Source organism: Aotus nancymaae, unplaced genomic scaffold, assembly GCF_030222135.1.
Source record: "Aotus nancymaae isolate 86718 unplaced genomic scaffold, 86718_ANA_hifiasm-v0.15.2.pri h1tg000033l, whole genome shotgun sequence".
Classification (NCBI taxonomy): Eukaryota; Metazoa; Chordata; class Mammalia; order Primates; family Aotidae; genus Aotus; species Aotus nancymaae.
This window is the reverse complement of record NW_026988447.1, coordinates 21990465-22010013: the sequence shown is the minus strand read 5'-3', so window position 1 is coordinate 22010013 and position 19549 is coordinate 21990465. Positions and strand designations below refer to the sequence as shown.

The 19549-nt window shown below is 40.8% G+C and overlaps 1 protein-coding gene across 3 annotated transcripts in view; it reads left to right on the top strand.

The window, feature by feature from the left end:
- The first annotated feature begins 8930 nt into the window (after positions 1–8930).
- SMAD1 (SMAD family member 1) overlaps positions 8931–19549 on the top strand; it is a 73818-nt gene continuing 63199 nt past the window's right edge. Inside the window, exon 1 of one of the 3 annotated variants that reach the window (XM_021666718.2) lies at positions 8931–9131. The gene's annotated coding sequence lies outside the window, so the exon portion shown is untranslated. Of the gene's footprint in view, positions 9132–9878; positions 10265–19549 lie in introns of those variants that run through there. The other 2 variants (XM_012453994.3, XM_012453995.3) reach the window with 2 other exon arrangements.

The window sequence follows — 19549 nt, the reverse complement described above, 5'->3', positions numbered from 1 at the left end:
CTTATTTGGCTTCATACTTAGGAGAGCAAGCAGGTGTCATTTATTGACCATCTTCTAAAAACCCTCAATAGACAGTGTTCAAATATGTATAATTCACCTGCATAGCCAAGCCTTTCAGATTGATCATTATGGATCATCTTTTTAAAAATCTTCATCATAACTACTAGAGTTGGATAACATTAAAGGAAGTCATACAAAGCAAGATTTTTCAAAGAAACATTTAAGGTACATGTTGCAACTCTAACACACATATCTTTGTTTCCTGTGCTTCTTTCTCTATATTCTAAATACTGTCTTGGAGGCAAGACCCTTTAAGTAGGTTCATGCTCACAGATTTTTGAGGCTTTCTTCTTAATTTCCAGCTCAGCCTCTAAAATCTTTCTTCTTATTGCTTCCTTTCAAGACAAAAGGAAAGCATTTTTTGTGTTGTCAATGCTGTGCTTTTAAGTACCTGTTTACATTCTAAAGAAAAGGGAAAAAGACCTATTTTAGGAAGTTTCCTCCTTGAGGATGAAGAGCCATTGACTCTTCCTTATAACCAGGAGGAGATAACATTCCACTTTACTCTTTTCTCAGGATTAAATTTTGAAAGAAAAAATTATTGTAAGGTATTTTTTTCTACCTCAGTAAAATTATACCTTAGAAAAGTTAGTGGTCTTAGCAACAGCTTGATATCACAGTTGCTTCAAATATAAAATTAAGAAGCTATTTCGGAATATATCTGAATCTTTCCAGATCAGAATATTTTAAAATAAAATCTTTTAAATGTCTAGAACAGAAATTCACAATATTTCATAGCACTCCTAACTTACTATCAAGAAACAACTTGTACATTCTCTGCAGAAAGAATTAAACTCAATATAATAAAGAGAGAAGGTTTATTAAAACGCCAAGTTTTTCCAAAAGATTACTTACCTATGTGTTAATAAGTCTCAGTCAGTAAAGTCAGAAATGAGTGGCGAATGTAGTAAGACAAAAAAAAAAAAAAAAAAGCCTCAGTAGCAGGGACTCCCAGTTACCTGACCAATATTCAGTGTTGTGCCGGTAAAGTTTAACAACTGCCTCTCCACAAAAGGGGGCAGGGCCTTAATTTTTGGTGTTTGACTGTTTTTGCAATGTAAATACTCCCACCATAGACAGTTTCAGGCTACCAATGTGTTTAATGACAAACTTGCAAAAAATCTGAAAATGTTGTCATCAGCTCTCAGAACCAGTACAAGTCATTTGGAGCACACTGTTGTATTCATCTTTTACCTTCTTTCTCACTTTGTCATTTTGTGGTCTGGATTAAAAACAATTTGATTAGATTAAAAACCAAAAATGATATTTCCTAGCCATCCTTGCAAATAGGAGAAGCCACATGAGAGTTCTCACCAAGGATGTGTAGGCAGATGTTGCAGTAGTGATGACAGCCTATCACTATGACATGGTGGCGATAGGTGGTGTCTTCCTTAAAGGGGCTTCAGGCTTGGTCCACCCCTCTTGTTCTTGTCTGTTTGTTTTTCCTGTCTGGAATAAAGATGTAACTGGAGCTGCAGTGGCCATTTTATAATCAACAACGAGGGAGAGGCAAACGGAATCACAGAGACCTTGGTCTAACCTAACACCTTTGAGTTGATTACTTAGAGTTTTTAAAATTCACATGACAAACGTTCAAACCCTGGTTTGTGCTAGATATGGTCCTGAGCTACCCTACTGAACTGTCCCTGGAATTCCTTTTTCTGGTCTTCTTTCTACAAGAGATGAAGTAAAATCCCATCTTGCTTAAGCCACTGTTATTTTGATTTTGTATTAAATGTAACCAAAGCCAATCTTTCACCATGTAAAACCTTGCCAATGGATGAAGGCCTAGTGAAGAGAAATTACTTTTGAAAGCAAAACTGTTAAAGAATTTTTTCTGGAAATCATGTGGTCACTAAAACTTTTAAAAACTGACAAATCCACTAATTGAGTCTACCTAAAATATTTCACTAAGGTACAACACTATGAATGCTCAGTGAAAAGAATATTGGCTACATTTACTGAACATGTATATATGCCAGATACCTCATTAAGTACTTTAGAGACATTAGCATATTGTCCTGTGACCTTGAGAAGTCACTTAAAAATTAGTGTTTCAGTGTCCTCACCTATAAAATGGAAATAGCATAGTATCTGTCTCATTGGATTGATTTGAAGAATAAAGGAGTTAAGAACATATATGTAAGGTGCTCAAAACAATGGCTGGCAAATAGTAAACATAAGTGTTAGCAATTATTATTACAATTATTATTATTCCTCACAAACCCTATTCAGTCGACATTGATACTATCCACAGACGAGGATGGTGGCATCTACCTTGTATGGAGATTTGAGACTGAAAGAGAATGATGCCTCTCAGGTGTTTAGCATTGTGACAGGTAAATGCTCTGTCAACTCTGGCCATTATAAGTTTGATATGTAACAGCACTTGAAAAAGGCTCTCATTTCAATTTTATTTCAGCAGTTTTTGGGGAACAGGTGGTTTTTGTCACATGGATAAGTTCTTTAGTGGTGATTTATGAGATTTTGGGGCACCCATTACCTGAGCAGTGTACACTGTACCCAATGTGTAATCTTTTATCCCTCAACCCCCTCCACCTTTCCCAAGTCCCCAAAGTCCACTGTATCGTTCTTAAGCTTTTGCATCCTCATAGCTTAGCTCCCACTTATAAGTGAGAGCATACCACAATTGGTTTTCCATTCCTAAGTTATTTCACTTAGAATAATGGTCTCCAACTCCATCCAGGTTGCTGTGAATGCTGTTTTTTTTCCTTTTTAATGGCTGAGTAGTATACCATGGTATACATGTGGCATTATGTCCTGAAGCTGCACAGAGCAGTGGGGCCCTGGACCTTGCCCACAAAACCATTTTTCCCTCCTAGGCCTCCAGGCCTGTAATTAGATGGGCTGCTGCAAAGGTCTCTTACATGCCCTGGAGACATTTCCCCCATTGTCTTGGCTATTAACATTTGGCTTGTCTTTAATTATGCAAATTTCTGCAGCCAGCTTGAATTTGTCCCCAGAAAATGGCTCTTTTTTTTTCAACTACATGGTCAGGCTGCAAATTTTCCAAACTTTTATGCTCTGTTTCCCTTTTAAACATAAGTTCCAATTTCGGACCATCTGTTTGTGAACATATATGACTGTATGCTGTGAGGAACAGCCAGACCTCATCTTGAATGCTTTGCTGCTTAAAAATTTCTTCTGCCAGGCCGGGCGCAGTGGCTCACGCCTGTAATCCCAGAACTTTGGGAGGCCGAGGTGGGTGGATCACGAGGTCAAGAGATCGAGACCATCCTGGCCAACATGGTGAAACCCCGTCTCTACTAAAAATACAAAAAAATTAGCTGGGTGTGGTGGTGTGTGCCTGTAGTCCCAGCTACTGGGGAGGCTGAGGCAGGAGAATTGCTTGAACCTGGGAGGTGGAGGTTGCAGTGAGCCTAGGTCACACCACTGCGCTCCAGCCTGGCGCCTGGTGATGGAGTGAGACTCTGTCTCAAAAAAAAAAAAAGTTCTTCTGCCAGACACCCTAAATCATCTCTTTCAAGTCCAAAGTTCCAAGATCAAGTCAAAAGATCTCTACAGCAAGGGCATAATGCCACCAGTTTCTTAGCTAAAGAATATCAAGAGTGAATTCTGATTCCCAATAAGTTTCTCATTTCTATGTGAGATCATCTCAGCCTGGACTTCACTATCCATATCACTATTAGCATTTTGCTCAACATCATTCAACAAGTCTCCATAAAGTTCCAAACTTTCCCACATCTTCCTGTCTTCTGAGCCCGCCAAGCTGTTCCAACCTCCGCCCATTACCAAGTTCCAAAGTCGCTTCCACATTTTCAGGTCTCTTTATAGCAATCCTCACTTTCCTGGTACTAATTTTCTGTATTAGTCCATTATCACACTGCTATAAAGAACTACCTGAGACTGGATAATTTATGAAGAAAAGGGGTTTAATTGACTCACAGTTCTGCAGGCTAAACAGGAAGCAAGGCTAGGAGGCCTCAGAAAACTTACAATTATAGTGGAAGTTGAAGGGGAAGCAAGGACGTCTTATTTTCATGGAGCAGGAGAGAGAGAGCAAAGGAGGAAGTGCTACACTTTTAAACTATCACATCTCATGGGAACTCACTCATTATCAAGAACAGTGTGAAGGAAATCTGCCCCGATGATCCAATCACCTCCCACCAGGTCCCTCCCCTGACATGTGGGGATTACAATTCAGCATGAGATTTGGGTGGGGACAGAGAGCCAAACCATATCACCCCACAAATTTCAGAAACTTGAAATATAAAGTTCTACTGTCAACATAATGTTTACCATAGAATTTTCACATGGAATTTTGTAATGTATAGACTGTTACAAAACTCTTAGAAAAAGAGCTAACAACTCTTTATTAATTCCTACTATTTATAATTAGATCTGAATGTCAGATATGAGGGCAATAATGAGAACGATTACTATGAAGTATGCTGTAATTAAGAAAAAGATACCAATTTGTATTTTACCACAACAGTTGTATTAGAGATTTATTCTTTCAGCAAATATTTGAGAGTCTGCCATGATAAGTCTGTGCAAACTTTGGGCTTGGAGATGGGAACACAAACTAGATATGGCTCCCACCCATATATTACTTAGAAGAGCAGTGAGATTTTCTCACTGGATGTTCGACAATACAATGAAATACGTTTATAATTACAGACAACTATAAGTTCTTTGTAGTAAAGGGTGTGAGGAGAGAATAAAGGATTTCAACAACAACTATATATATATATATATATATATATATATATTTTTTTTTTTTTAAACAGAGTCCTGCTCTTTTGCCCAGGCTGGACTGCAATGGCACCCTCATACTTCATTGCAGACTCGACCTCCCAGGCTCAATCCATCCTCCCACCTCAGCCTCCCGAGTAACTGGGACTACAGGCATGTACCACCACACCAAGCTACTATTTTGTATTTTTTGTAGAGGTGGGGTTTCACCATGTTGCCCAGGCTGGTCTCAAACTCCTGATCTTAAGTGATCTGCCCACCTTGGCCTCCCAAAGTGCTGGAATTACAGGCATGAGCCACCATGCCTGGCCAGCATTCCTTTTAATATGAAAAATAACACACCAATGATCCTAGGCAGGCTCATTCCAGGAAAACTGAGTCACTTAAATTCCCTGAGGGATCTGAAGTATAAATCATTACATTTATTTTTCTATTGAGTAGAATCATCTCTTAAAACAGGTTTTTGGATTTACATTTTGCATATATAAAATTTGCAGCCAATTTAAAGGGCTCATCTTATTGTGATTAGTAGCTGATTTTTTTCTGATAAACTGATTACATAGCATAATTAATTTGCCTTCAGTTCCTTAAAATCTTTTTTTCTTTGAGGATCTTGTCTTCCTCTCTACCTTAGCTATCCACTATCTCTGGTCACACTCTTAGATCTTGGCAGTGCTCAAAACTGCTCCAGCATCATCATTTCAATTTCAAGTATCTCATTCTCAGACTGCTCCCCAGCTTTTGGAAAAGGTTCCCAACTCCAGTAACTCATGGACCTCACTAGTACCGTCAATCAGTGGATCCTATCATCTTTCCAACATCTCACATTACTATATGTTCTCACCTCCCTCCTACCAAGACCCCCACAGTCACTCCATTGCCTATACCTTCTGCTGTCTAATCCTGTTTCCTTCCATGACATACACCTACAAAACCCCAGCCCTAGTTAAACTCAGCTCTGCCCCCTTAGGTTGAAGGAGGCTGGAGAAGACCCACAACCATGCTGACTGGTCTTACTTTAAATTCATAGCCACTAGGCTGGGTGTAGTGGCTCTTGCCTATAATCCCAGCATTTTGGGAGGCCTAGGTAGGTGGATCACCTGAGTTCAGGAGTTCAACACCAGCCTGGCTAACATGGCCCCGTCTCTACTAAAAAATACAAAAATAAATTAGTTGGCTGTGGTGAATGTGCCTGTAGTCCTAGCTACTCCTCAGGAGGCCAAGGGAGGAGAATTGCTTGAACCCTGGAGGTGGAGGTTGCAGCGAGCTGAGGTTGCATCCCAGCCTGGTGACAGAGTGAAACTGTCTCAAAAAAAAAAAAAAACAACAAAAACAAACAAACAAACAAACAAAAACAATGTTTAATGTATTCACAGTTTCACATGGCTGGGGAAGCCTCACAATTATGGCAGAAGGTGAAGGAGGAGCAAAGGAGCAAAGATGTCTTACATGGTGGCATGCAAGAGGACGTGTGCAGGGAAACTGCCCTTTATAAAACCATCAGATTCTTGTGAGACTTATTCACTATCACGAGAAGAGCATGTGAAAAACCCGCCCCCATGAGTCAATTACCTTTACCAGTTCCCTTCCATGACACATATGGGTTATAGGAGCTACAATTCAAGATGAGATTTGGGTGGGGACACATAGCCAAACTATATCAGTGGTATTCTATTCCAGCAACACAAAATGAACTTAGAAAGGGAAGGAACAGCTAGCACACAGACACTGAGGTGAGAATGTGCCCAGACTGTTCCAGAAAAGTGAGGACACTAGTGTGACTTGGGGAAGTGAGCAAGAGGGAGAGTAGAAGAGCAGATCAGAGTAGTGAAGGAAGGGGAAAGAAAGATTATGTATCTGAGTCACGGCACCAAAAAAAAAAAAGAAAGATTATGTAGAGTCTTGGGCTCATTATGGAAACTTAATTTGAGTGAAATGGGGACATAAGGGAGGATTTTTAAAAAATTTAACACAATACCATTAATATATAGTCCATATTTATGTTTTTACAATGGTCTCATCAACATCCTTTAAAAAAGAATATCCAAATTTTTATTACCATTTAAAGAAATAACTTGCACAATGGGCAAAATCAAATTTTATAGCATACATAATAATATTAATAATCATCATTTAAGATCTCTAGGATTACACTAAGAAAGATCATCTAGGCTGAGCACGGTGGGTCACGCTTGTAATCTCAGCACTTTGGGAGGCCAAGGTGGGTGGATCACTTGAGACCAGGAGTTCAAGAGCAGCCTGGCCAAAATGGCAAAACCCTGTCTCTACTAAAAATACAAAAATTAGACGAGTGTGGTGCTGGGTGTCTGTAATCCCAACTACTTGGGAGGCTAAGGCAGGAGAATTGCTTGAACCCAGGAGGTGGAGAGCACGCCATTGCACTCCAGCCTGGGTGACAGAGAGAAACTCCATCTCAAAATTAAATAAATAAATAAATAAATAAATAAATAAATAAATGCCATCTATAGGTTTTTTTTTTTTTTTTTTTTAAAGCTTTAAAATATCAGTTTATAGCTCCCCCTCCCCATTCAGGATCCAATCAAGGTCATATACTGCATTTCATTGTCATGCTTTTTTTTTAAATAGCTTGAGGAAAATTCACATATCAAATGATTGACTCATTTAAACTGTACAATTCAATGGCTTTTGGTATATTCACAGAACTGTGCAACCATCACCAGAAACTAATTTTAGAACAATTTTGTCACCCCATGACCTTTAGCTGTCACTCCCCAGGTTCCTCATTTCTCCAACCCTATGCAAACCAAGAATCTACTTTCTGTCTCCATAGCTTTGCCTACTCTGAGCATTTCAGATATGTGGACGAATACAATGTGTGGTCTTACTGTGTTATCTTCTTTCACTCCACATGTTTTGAAAGGTTATCCAGGTCACATGCATCAGTATCAGCACTTCTTTCCTTTTTATGGCCGAATAATGTTCTCTAGTATGGGATATTTTATACTGTTTATCAAGGGAGAGTTTTCAGCAGGGGAGTGGCCTAATCTGAGTGGCATTTAACAAGGCTCACTTTCCTGTTGTTCCAAGGAGCAGAGAATGACCAACTGCATCAAATGCTGCTTTTAGGGAAAATAAGATGAGGTCCACGAATTGACCAGTAAGGGCTCAAATAGTTTAAGGCAAAAAGGAATTTAATATACATTGATATATATTAATGATATACTGATACACATGGCTGGGAGTGACGTTTTTTTGCTTCATGTGAAATTTATTCCTCAAAAAATTATTCTTTTCTAAACGTAACTCAACATTATGGTAATTATCCAAGATTTTATGCAGCTTCCAGAGAGTTGGCCAAGAGAAAAGTTGACTCTTGCAAGAAGATATTTTCAATGTCCATGCAGATCAGGTAGGTAAGAGTTAAGTTTGTTTTCGGGGTGTTGGCACCATCTAAAAGACTGCAGAAATTGGACCAAAAATGCAGAGTTCTAAAGCAGTATCTCCTTGTGGCATGTTATTATTTGGAGCAACAAGGTTACCTACTCGAATCATTGGATCCTAAGTTGACACAAAACCCATCTGTTGACCCAGGGTTTGTATCAGCACGTGCAGTAGTTACTAGCTAACCACTTCTGGGTACGTTCAACTTCTGGGGCCCGCAAATTATTGGAGAGTGAGTAAGGGACAATGAAAACTAGACATCAAAGGGCCAGTCTCGAAAGATAACTGTCAACATGCATTCCATGTTTACAGAAGAGTTAATGAGCGTTTCAGAAAATAAACACATGGAGCATCGAAATTCACTTGCAGATAATGCACCACGTCCACTCCACTGGGACTAAAGAAGGCAGGGTTAGGAAAGCCAGAACGCCGCCACGCTTTTTCTCCAGGAATAAACGGGGCGTGGGGCTGGGAGTGGAAGGGGGTGACTCGGGCCGCTCCCCCGCGCCGTCCTCCAGCCCCGGCCGCGCTGCGCTCACGCCGGCCGGGCCGGGAATTTGGAGAGGATCCCTGGTCGCGCGGCAGCGGCGGCGGCGGCGGCGGCGCGCGGGTGAGCGTGTGAGCGGGCGGGCGGGCAGGCGAGTGCGCCGGGCATTGGCAGCCGGGGAGTGGAGGCTGGGCGGCTCCGACTCCCTGACGCCAGCGCGACCAGATCAATCCAGGCTCCGGGAGAGACGGGCTGACGGGCGGGCGGAGGAAGGAGAGGCCGAGCGGCTCAACCCGGGCCGAGGCGCGGGGAGGGACCCTGGGAGCGGAGCGCGGCGCAGCGCCCGGCCGGCCGGACCGGGGCCGCGGGACCCCGCTCTCCCGGCCACTCGTGCGCCCGCGCGGATGGGCGCGCCGCCAACCCGGTAAAACGAAACAGACCCGAACCCAACTTTCCCTTCATGCTGCGTCCCCGCCCTCCCCTCGGCGCCCCGGGCTTTCCAGCGCCGCCGTCTCTGCACGCGTGGGGCCGCCGCGGTCCTGCGGGGCCGGGGGCGCGGGCGGCGGGGGGGAGGGGGCTCATTCCTCGCGGGGCGGACCGTGACCCCCCCCAACCCCCATGATGGCGCCTCCCGGCCGCTCTGAGGAGCGAACCTGCCACCGCGTCCTCTCCTCGCGCCCAGCCCGCCGGGCTCCCCCGGTGTCTTTGTTGGGTCTTCTGCTGTGGGAAGCCGAGTTCCCGGCCCCCCTAGCCTCGGCCCCCGGGCCTGACCGAGCCGGGACCTCCCCAGCCGCGCTCGCTCTCCGCGCGCTCCTTACATCTCTCTGGTGCTGCAGCCGGGCCGAGGCCCGTCCGCGCGGCCCGCGGGCCCATTGTGTCCCCGCGCCGGCGGAGCGACCCCTGCGGGAGCTGGAAAACGGCCGCCAGCGCTGCCTTCCACGGCGCCTGGAAGAACGGGTCTCGCGGGCGAGGGACCCGGGCGCCCCGGGCCCCTCCACATCCCGCACGGGTTTCCTTCTCGGCCCTAGCGAGCCTCTTTGGGGTCGAGGTCAAGGAAAGTTCGCACAGAAATCCCCTCTAATTTATTCAAAGGTTTGGCCGCGGCGCGTAATTTTTTTCCCCTCTTCCGCCTACACCCGCTGCGTCTCCTGGTGTCTCATTCCTTTCCCTTTACCGCAGTCGATTGCCTCACTGCATGTGTATTCGTGAGTTCGCGGTTGAACAACTGTTCCTTTACTCTGCTCCCTGTCTTTGTTAGTGTTTCTCGGGGTTGTTTCTGTAGGAAGGTGGGGGTGGTGGGCGTGAGAGACATACGTGGGCTTGTTTTTCTAGTTGCTGAATCTGTATGAAGGCTTTAAAGGGAGAACGTTTCCTTGATGTGCATTAGGAGGGGGGAGGAATAAATGCCTGCCAGATCTCACAACTACAGTAGCTGCGCTTTTGTTTATTTTGAAGCGCACGCAGTTTTTAAATACACGGTGCAAGACAACCAGTAAAGACGCGTTTCTGAAAATTGAGACCGGTCTCAGAACCATCTCCTGAGAAAGCATCATTTTCGTGAGTGCCAAGACAACTGTCCTTTTTCTGTGTCCTCCCCCGCTTTCCTTTCCACTGCATCTGAAGTTTCAAAGTACGTTGAATGATACAGAAGTTGCATGATTCCTGTTGTGTCTTCCTGTTGCTGGAACTCTCAGCTGCTAAATCTCAGAATGCCTTTATTTCATTTTTGGCTCTAATTGCCTGTTGCGGATAACTTGCTCACATCTCAGTAACACAATGAGAAAGGTGTTCCCTGCCCATGTTGATTTTTCATCTTGTTTGTAATTACTTTAAATTGTATTGAAGGTAGGTGAGCTGTATTAAAAAAAGAATCGGGGCAGAACCAGTGTTCACTGCCCCAGCATTTTCAATTGGTATAAATATTGTTGCATCAGTGTTATTCTGATGTAGGTGCCAGATCTAAATATGCTATATTGATTAAAGTGTTTGTTCTGCCCTCTCCCACTCTCTTTCCCATTTTCAGTTATTTGATATTTCTGTGCAGGTGATGTATCATTGGTGGTATAATACTGCAATTCTTAGGAAAGTTTAACTAGGGTCGTGAAAGATGATTTTTCTGGAGGTGGGTGATGCCAGAGCCTCTAGAGGATCCAGGAAGGATCGGGTTTCTTCTGAGGGTAGGGATTTGTCCTTGATTTAGTTTTGACCCCTACAACCATAGGTATGTAACCAAATACATTTTTCCTCTTGCTGTATCCTTTGGTTTCATATCCTTGAAGAGCTGGTGATCTTTGTGTTTTAGAGAAATGACAGTTTTTAGGCAACTAAAAAAACATTGACCTCTAACACTTCTTGGAGTTTAATTTTATTTCTACTACGTTTAGTAAGGCATTAAGATGAAGTAAGTCACATTTTCTCAACTGCATTTATTACATTTATTAGCTAAAAACTAAATTTCACTTTGTAATTTCGATTTCTAGCAATTCTGGGTTAAAGATAAAATATAATAACTTAGTAGATTGGAAAAAAAGGAGTAACTTGGGTGTAATTAGACAAGCATGTTTAAGCTGCAGTAGCCTACATAATCAAGGCCAAGTGTGTGTGTATAACAGATCTCATTTGTGTAGTCTTACAAGGCTAATGGAAGCATCACTGAGGCTTTATAAATAATGTAAGTTGTGTATAATGTAGAGTCTCCAGAGACGGCAGAGAAAGCATCATTACCAGCCTTTTCAACCTGCTTGAAATCTTAAATTGATTTACAGCACTGAACTGGTGCAAAATGATACATCAGGATGACATGGGGTCAGCCTGTAAAAGTCTATGATGTCAGCCTATTAGTTCAGTCATCATAATTAAACCATATTACAGGGGTAGCTAAGCAGGAGTCTGGCGTTATACTTCAGATATGGGTGGTACATAGGTTTTGTTTATAGTGGAAAGGCTGAGATAGCCAGGAACACCAGTGTTCCTGGAAGAGGGAAAAGGCTTACAGAGCTATGAATTTTTGAAGAAAAATTTGAGATGAATGCAGAGATGCTCAGTCTGCGTTGTCTAAGTAGCTTTTCATTTGGTAGAGGAGAAGCAGCTCCTTTAGAGATGCTGAGAAGGACCTTTGCAGCTCTGAATCTGTATACTGCTGTGTAGTGAATCATGCTTCATGTGAGCTTGAATTTAACTTGGCCTTGGGGACCTTCTAAAATATCAGAGTACCATGTACTTAACTCTGATCCTTTTATTACCACTGAATTTGCACTGTATTGATGTATCAACTGACATGTAATTTCTTTACTAGTCAAACTTACCAGGTCTACACCGGAAACAAAGATATTTGAATTGAACCTATAAAAAATTTCAGAAAAAGAAGATCCTTATTTTGCTTAAATTTCTGACAATTCTTATTTAGCTTATGGATTATCTAGGGCCCTGCTATCCAATAAAGTCTCACATGTAGCTTTTTTGAAATTTTGTTTTATTCTATTTTTTTGAGACAGGGTCTTGCTCTGTCACCCAGGCTGGAGTACAGTGGCACTATCATAGCTCGACCAGCCAGGCCCAGTCAGCCCTCCCACTTCAGCCTCCCAAGTTGCTGGGACTGCAGGCACTGCCACCATCCCTGCCTGACTAATTTGTTTTTGTATTTCTTGTAGAGACAGGGTTTCATCATATTGTCCAAGCTAGTCTCAAACTCCTGCTCAAACTGTTCTCCAGCCTCGGCCTCCCAAAGTGTTGGGATTACAGGTGTGAGTCACTGCATTCAGCTACTTACAGCTATTTAAGTTTAAATTAAAATTAAATAAAAATTCATTTTCTCAGCACTGACCACATTTCAGGTGCTTAGTAGCCGCTAGTGGCTGCCATACTGGACAGTGTATATATAGAATAGTTCCGTCATCACAGAAGGTTCTGCTAGCCAGTGCTGCCCCAGCACCTTTACCACTTCTCACTTGTTACCTCTACTAATGAGTTTGTGGAGTTAAAGATGGAAAGTCATATATAAACTAATTTTATTTCTAACTAGCTGTTCTTTTTAAACTACAGTCCAGTTTGGAAGGACAGTTGAAGCTACTAGATAAAAGGAGTTTGACTTTTCTGTAGATTTTATTTATTATTATATTTAGTATTAAAAGTTGCTTTAAAGTCATGGATCCTAATTTGGTTTAGAGCCTTAGAGAGGAGAAATAATTGTAGCTAAGCTTTTTTCTGAATTTTTACTTTATGTATGCCAGGCATTGTTTATAATTCCCATATCTCATTTAAGCCTCAAAACTTCTATAAGTACTGTTGTTGGCACATTTTACAGGTGAAGAAACTGAGGCCAGAATAATTTAGTATCTTGCTTCAGGCTATGTAATTAGTGAGCAGTTATAGTTTGTAATCTTAGCTGGGATCAAGGCAGTCCGGCTCTAGAAACTCCATATTAACTATATTTTTTGTTCTTTTGTTCAGAAGACCCAAGTCGTCCTTGTTCTGCTGTGCTTTACTATGCCAGTATAGACATGACTTGGCTTGTGTTTTTTTAGGTCTTTAAATAAATTTACCTTCTGTTGTGCCTTTCTAGGCTATCTTCTGTCGTCCTTTTGTAAGTGTTTAAGAAAAGAAAAATAATGCTTATCTAAGCAGCACATAATTTGAAGAATAAATCTGACATGAAAGTAACGCATTTCAAAGCCAAGTTAGTTTTATCTCTGCTTCTCTGCATAATCCTTATCACTTTCCTCTTGCATTTTCTTACATAATCTCGAACTGATGTTAAGTTAGGGATAGTAATTCAGTTTGTCTGTCTTACCAAAATTAGTCGTCTTCCCTGAGCTGTTAAACACTATAATAATAGTAACTGCAAATTCGTTGGGGATTTTTTTTTTTTTTTGAGCCAGAGTCTGGCTCCCTCACCCAGGCTGGAGTGCAGTGGCGCAATCTCTGCTCACTGCAACCTCCACCTCCCTGGTTCAAGCGATTCTTCTGCCTCAGCCTCCTGAGTAGCTGGGACTATAGGCGCATGCCACTATGCCCAGCTAATTTTTTGTATTTTTAGTAGAAACGGGGTTTCACCATGTTGGCCAGGATGATCTCCATCTCTTGACCTCGTGATCCACCCGCCTTGGCCTCCCAAAGTGCTGGGATTAGAGGTGTGAGCCACCATGCCTGGCCTTGTTGGAGATTTTTTTTAAAAAACATTTAACATCTATTTTTATAAATGTTTTACAAGGTCAGAGCTGTTTAAGGATCTGATGAAACTGTGGATCCTGTATCTTCTTATTCCCACCTTCCTATCCAAAAATGCTTATATGCCATGATGAGTTAATATGTACACTTAACTATCCAAATCGTATGTCTTTTGGGTGAAGTATGTCTATGGGACTGTGCTGCCAAGTGCTTTCATAAACATTAAGACTTGTAATTTTCTTTACAGAGAATAGAGATATTTAGTATTAAAAGTTGCTTTAAAGATTTTTGAATCTAGTTGGTTCATATCAAGGTGAACAATCTGAAATCCAGAGAAGGTAACTGATGTTCAAATTTACCCATCTAGTGATTGGAAAAGGGAAAGCCAGGACCTGGATTCCTCTTAGCATTAAGAGCCCATTTGTTTGTTTATTTGTTTTCCCTTACCACGCTCACTAGGTTCCTGAGACTTTGGTCTGAGCATATCCAGCGTAATTTAGGGAAGGGGGGAAAGAAGAATTTTTTGACACGTTAGGGACTTTTGATACCTAACATTGTTTGAGCTAAGTAGGAATCAAGCCTGACAACCATAGAGAAATGCTTATTTTCTACATATTAAAATTGATTCTTTTTCATTCTGGAGGTGGAAGAGAAAAGCCCTATGTCTAATTTAATCAATACAACCTTATTAGAAAATGGGAGATCGAAGCTTGTACAAAGTTCGAATTAAAGCAGGCAGCTCTGACATCTAGTAAAATACACAAATCTCCTCTTGACCCTCACAAACAAATCATATTTCTAACCGAAAGCTAAAGTTTGGGGTATTTAGGGGATACTAGGGAGCTAGGGAGTACTAGGGAGAGAGTTAGACAAGTCTGAGAAGAAAAAGGATAATTTAAATATTAAAATGTGGAGAAAATAGGTTTAAGTCATAGCATGTCTTTGAGGTCGATGAAATGTTCTGCTACTTCTATATGTGGTATTACTTTTTGGTACCAAGATTTTAGAATGTACTTTGATAACGAATAGGGACATCTCCTCTTTGCCCCAACCTGAAACCTCTTGAATCCTCTATATTCCTTTCCTGCTGTTATCTGGTAGTACAAATATTCAGTCTAATCTGTTGATCTGTCATCTGATTTGCAGCAAAAATACCTGAAGTAGTTTCGTCACTCTGCTGTAGCTACCTTTAAAAAGAAAAGGAAGGGGGGAAAAAAAGGCAGAGCCAAATAGTATTAATGTAATTGCTTAAAATCTAAATTAAAATACTCATTTTGGTGTGTGTTATTACAATGGTATCAGTTTTAGAGGTGCAGGGCTAGTCCTATATGCAGAAAAGTAATGTCTATAGTTATTGCTGGCTGACTTGCAACAATGAGCGGCTTCTCTAGAACATTCATTTGCATAAAGGAAACTACCTTTCAGAAAAGAAAAGCCAAAACTTTCATAAGCAGTTTCACTTCAATGACTACACCAGAGTTTTAGTAAGGTACTGGGAACTACAGTATTTGAACAGTTCAGCATCTTTATAATTTTTGTTATAAGCTAAAATCAGAACCTTAGAGAAGACTCTCTCTTGCAAATAAAGCATTAAATCCACGAGGGTGTGAGGGAGTCCTTACCTGGTGATTCTCCCAAATCTCTTCTCTGTTCTTAGTGTTTGAAAAAGGAGCTTTTTCTTTGTAAGAACCTAGATTTGCGGTATAGATTTGTTTCTTAACTAATTTTTTTTTTTAGATAATAAGCCTAGATTTGAAGAAAGAATGTACAGTTGTTAATTATGCATCTGTATGCTTTTGAGCTCAGGATGTGAATGAATATTCACTAGGTCCTGTTTGGGAAGAGGAGGAGAGAGGGTTCTATCTGTTGATTCAGAATATATTTTTATACATAATTTTTAATGCTTTGTTTGTAGTTCCTCCTTAATTTAAGGACTTCTTTACTGTGAATATATTCCTCTACAATCTGAGATTGTTATTTTTACTCAAACTATCCATTTATTATCCTTCCCCTGTCTTTTTTTTTTTTTTTATGGTTTCTTTGTGGTATGCTTATGCAAAGTAGAAGTATTCCAGACCTTTATAGCTTTTTTTCTTTTAGTTTCAAGCGCTGCAAGAAAAAAAGGTTGGGGATGGGGGGAGACTGTCTCTCAACTGTTATAATTAGGCATTAAATTAAGTCATTATTCAGTTAACTAAATGCAAGATCTTTTGTTTGTTTAGATGGAAAAGAAACATATCTTTTTAATGAAGGAGAGATATTAATTGGCCCCTTATTTGATAATTTTGCTGCAGTATTGTAATAAGTGTATGCTTCATTTATTCCATGAATATTTATTAGTTCTGAGGCTCAATAATTAGGGGCTACACAAAAATGAAAAATTAAATGCAGCAACATTGTAAGGGTTGTTACAAGATAGTATAGGAGTAAGTTGTACAGACAGCTCACATCAGGACCACTGTGGCATGGAAGGACATGTGAGTTTGCATAGGTAGAAGGAAGAGGGACATTATAGCAGAGTAATGGCATGGAAAACTTGGGAGATAAGCATGAGTGTTGAGTATCTGTAGAGCAGCACTGTCCAATAGAATATCTGCAGTGATGGAAATGTACTACCTCTGTGCTGTCTAATACAGTAGCTGTAGCCACACATGGAACAGCATTTTTTGTTTTAATTAATTTGTGTTTCAGTTGCTGCATGTGGTTATCATATCAAATAGCACGGATCCAGAGATAGTGAGCAGCCTTGCCTGACCCCAGTGGGTGTTCTTATGGAGCCTGGTATGGTGATGTGGAGGAGATGCTCGGAAAGGTTAAGTTCCAGTGAGAATTTTAGGGCCTTAGAGTGCCAGAATAAGGAAACATTGAGAAGTCACTGAAAGTGTTTGAACATGCAGTTTGTACTGGAGGGATAGAACCCAATGCCAGGAGGTCAATAAGAAAGCTATTGACTTATGTGTGAGATGATAAATATCTGGTAGACATAGAAAGAGAAGCGTATTTTAGGTAAAACAAAACAAAAAACCATGAAGGCTTGGTGATTACATGGCTATAAAGTAATGAGAAAGAGATGTCAGAGATTATCCTTAAGTTTCTAACTTTGGTGGCTGGAAAATTAGTAAGGGTGTTACTTAAGAATAGGGGAGAGCTGGTTGTAGAAGGAATAAAGATTGTGCGAATGATAAATTAGACTTGATGTGTTGAATTTAAGGTGAGATATCTCGGTAGAAGTATGCTACAGGCAAGCTGGAGATAAATAACTGAAGGTTTGCGAGGACTTGGAAGCTTTACGTTAGACTCTCTGCAGTCATCTACTGGGTACTATGAGAGAACCACAAAGAGAAAGAACTGGTAGATTGAATCTTCCATTGGATCCCACAGTTAGGAATTAATAGAAGAAAGAGGCTAATTTGAAGTAGACTGTCTGAGAGGCTGTTTGACGTAGACCAAAGAAGGAACTGGAAGAAAGGCACTAGAAGAGAGATTCTGGAAGTAGGTTTGGAGGGGAAAATGTACAGTTCAGGGTGAAAGAGAGTAAGTCAGATAATCATGTCAATGCAATTTCAGAGAATACTGAATACGTTAAGAAGTGAGAAACAGATTCTTATACTGTCTTAAGTGACTTGCATTTTAAGATAGATGAGACCGCTTCGTATTTGAAGGTTGAGGGGAAGAAGTCAGTGGACAGAGAGCAGTTGGAGGTGATGGAGTTAGCAGGTGACAAAATGTTGACCGTGATAAGGAAGGAGAGTTGTCTGAGGAAGAAACAGAATGGGGTCTGAGTGAGATGAAAGCATGTAGCAGAGCTCCTGCCCACTTTTGCTGATTTTCCTGTATTGTTGGAGGTAAGTCCTTTCACTGGGATGGTGAAGAGGAAGGTCAGCACATGGTAAGGGAAGCTTAGGAATACTGGAGAAGTTTTGGAAGAACCAATGTAGGTAGTGTGCCAGGCAATTTATGGAGAAGTCAAATTCTGAACAGTTGCGGGGAAGGCTAGGGTAAAGTTTGATGAGGCAGTATAGGAGACTAGGTTAATTGTTACTTTTGGGTATCACTTTGAGGACTTGTAGGCTTAGGGATAGCAAATGGGTTCAGAGATAAGGCTCTAGAGTCGATTGCCTGGGTTTAAGACCAAGTCCCAACACCACTTCATAAGGAGCCTGATGAACAAAATGAACTGAGAAGAGGTAAGCCATGAGAATCCTGGTAATGAAATAGTGAAATATCAAGTTTGGGTATTTGTGGATAGAGCATTTCCCTAACAATTCTAGATAAAGGTTTCTAAGAAAAGTATAGAAATTGAACTAACAGAAGAATCCCTTTAATGATTTTAAAGGTTATTTAAATTGATTAGAACTTTAAAAAATTAGTATTGTATTCTGAATTTTTCTGCGGCTTTTCTTGTAGCATTCATTACAGTTAAAAACATTTCTTTTTCACTAAACCAATACATGCCTAATGCAGAAAGATTCTGCAGTGGATTCTTGTCATAGCTTTAGAAGGAAAGGGGAGATTGATTTATGCCGTTGGGGGGAGGGTTATTAATAACCAGCCACAGGGCCTTTCTAAATATGGCTCCAAAGGCAGAAACAATAAGCTTTTTATAGATTTGATAGCATTTATTATATGACCAAACATACTCAAAAACAAAACCTGAAAGACAGATAACAGTTTTGCAACAAGATATTGTTCTTTGTAAGAAAGTCTTATATCAATAGGAAGCACCACCCCAACAGAAAAATTGGTAATGGATGTGAACAAGCAATTCACAAACAAATAAAATATAAACTGCTGATGGGAAGGTTCTGTGCCTGTAATCCCAGGAGGCTGAGGCAGAAGGATTGCTTAAACCTAGCAGTTCAAGACTGCAGTGAGCTATGATTGTGCCACTGCACTCCAGTCTGGACAACAGAACGAGACTCTGTCTCAAGGAAAAGCAAAAAAGAAGTAAAAACTACTAATGAACGTAAAATGTTCTGGTTATGTCCTAGATCAGACTCTTGATTGAAATGGGGATGATGCCTTCCTTTTTCCTGTATTTTGTTACCAGTCTGAGAAGACTGGGCTTTTCTCATTTAAGGAAAGGAAGCCTAACTTTCCCAGTCTACTAACAGAATCTGGAGTTACAAGGAGGTAACAAGGTGTATGTAAAGTGGAGTTGTAAGAGGCAGGCACCCTGCTTCCCTCCATAACATGGTTTTGGTCCAGGAGTTTCCTTATTAGAATGTGAGGGACTATCAGTTACACACAGTTTCTCAGTCACCTGGCATAGTTGATGAACCTTGAAGACACCAGTGCTCCTTAGAGCATGTTGAAATAGGCCCCTTTCTCTCCTACCTGAATTGCAGTATTAGATTTTATAGTGGCATTTACTCATTGATGTGAGATGCAGTGATGGTCTTGGAGTATGGTTTTGATTATTGAGATGGATGAGTTTATGAGGTATTAAAATAAAGTGAGAAAAGTTCCCTTTGTAGTAAAACCTTATAATGTTTAAAAAAAAACGTAAAAGTTAGGCATCAGTCTTTAATTTTCCAAATTTGTTTTTTAAAGGATAATAATGGTCATAGGTTTTCTGTCAGTAGAAAATTCAAACTGTTTTCTCTCTGCTCTCAGACTACAACAGTCAGCACAAAATACTTCTGTGATTAAATGTGTGGGTTTTTCCCTACACAC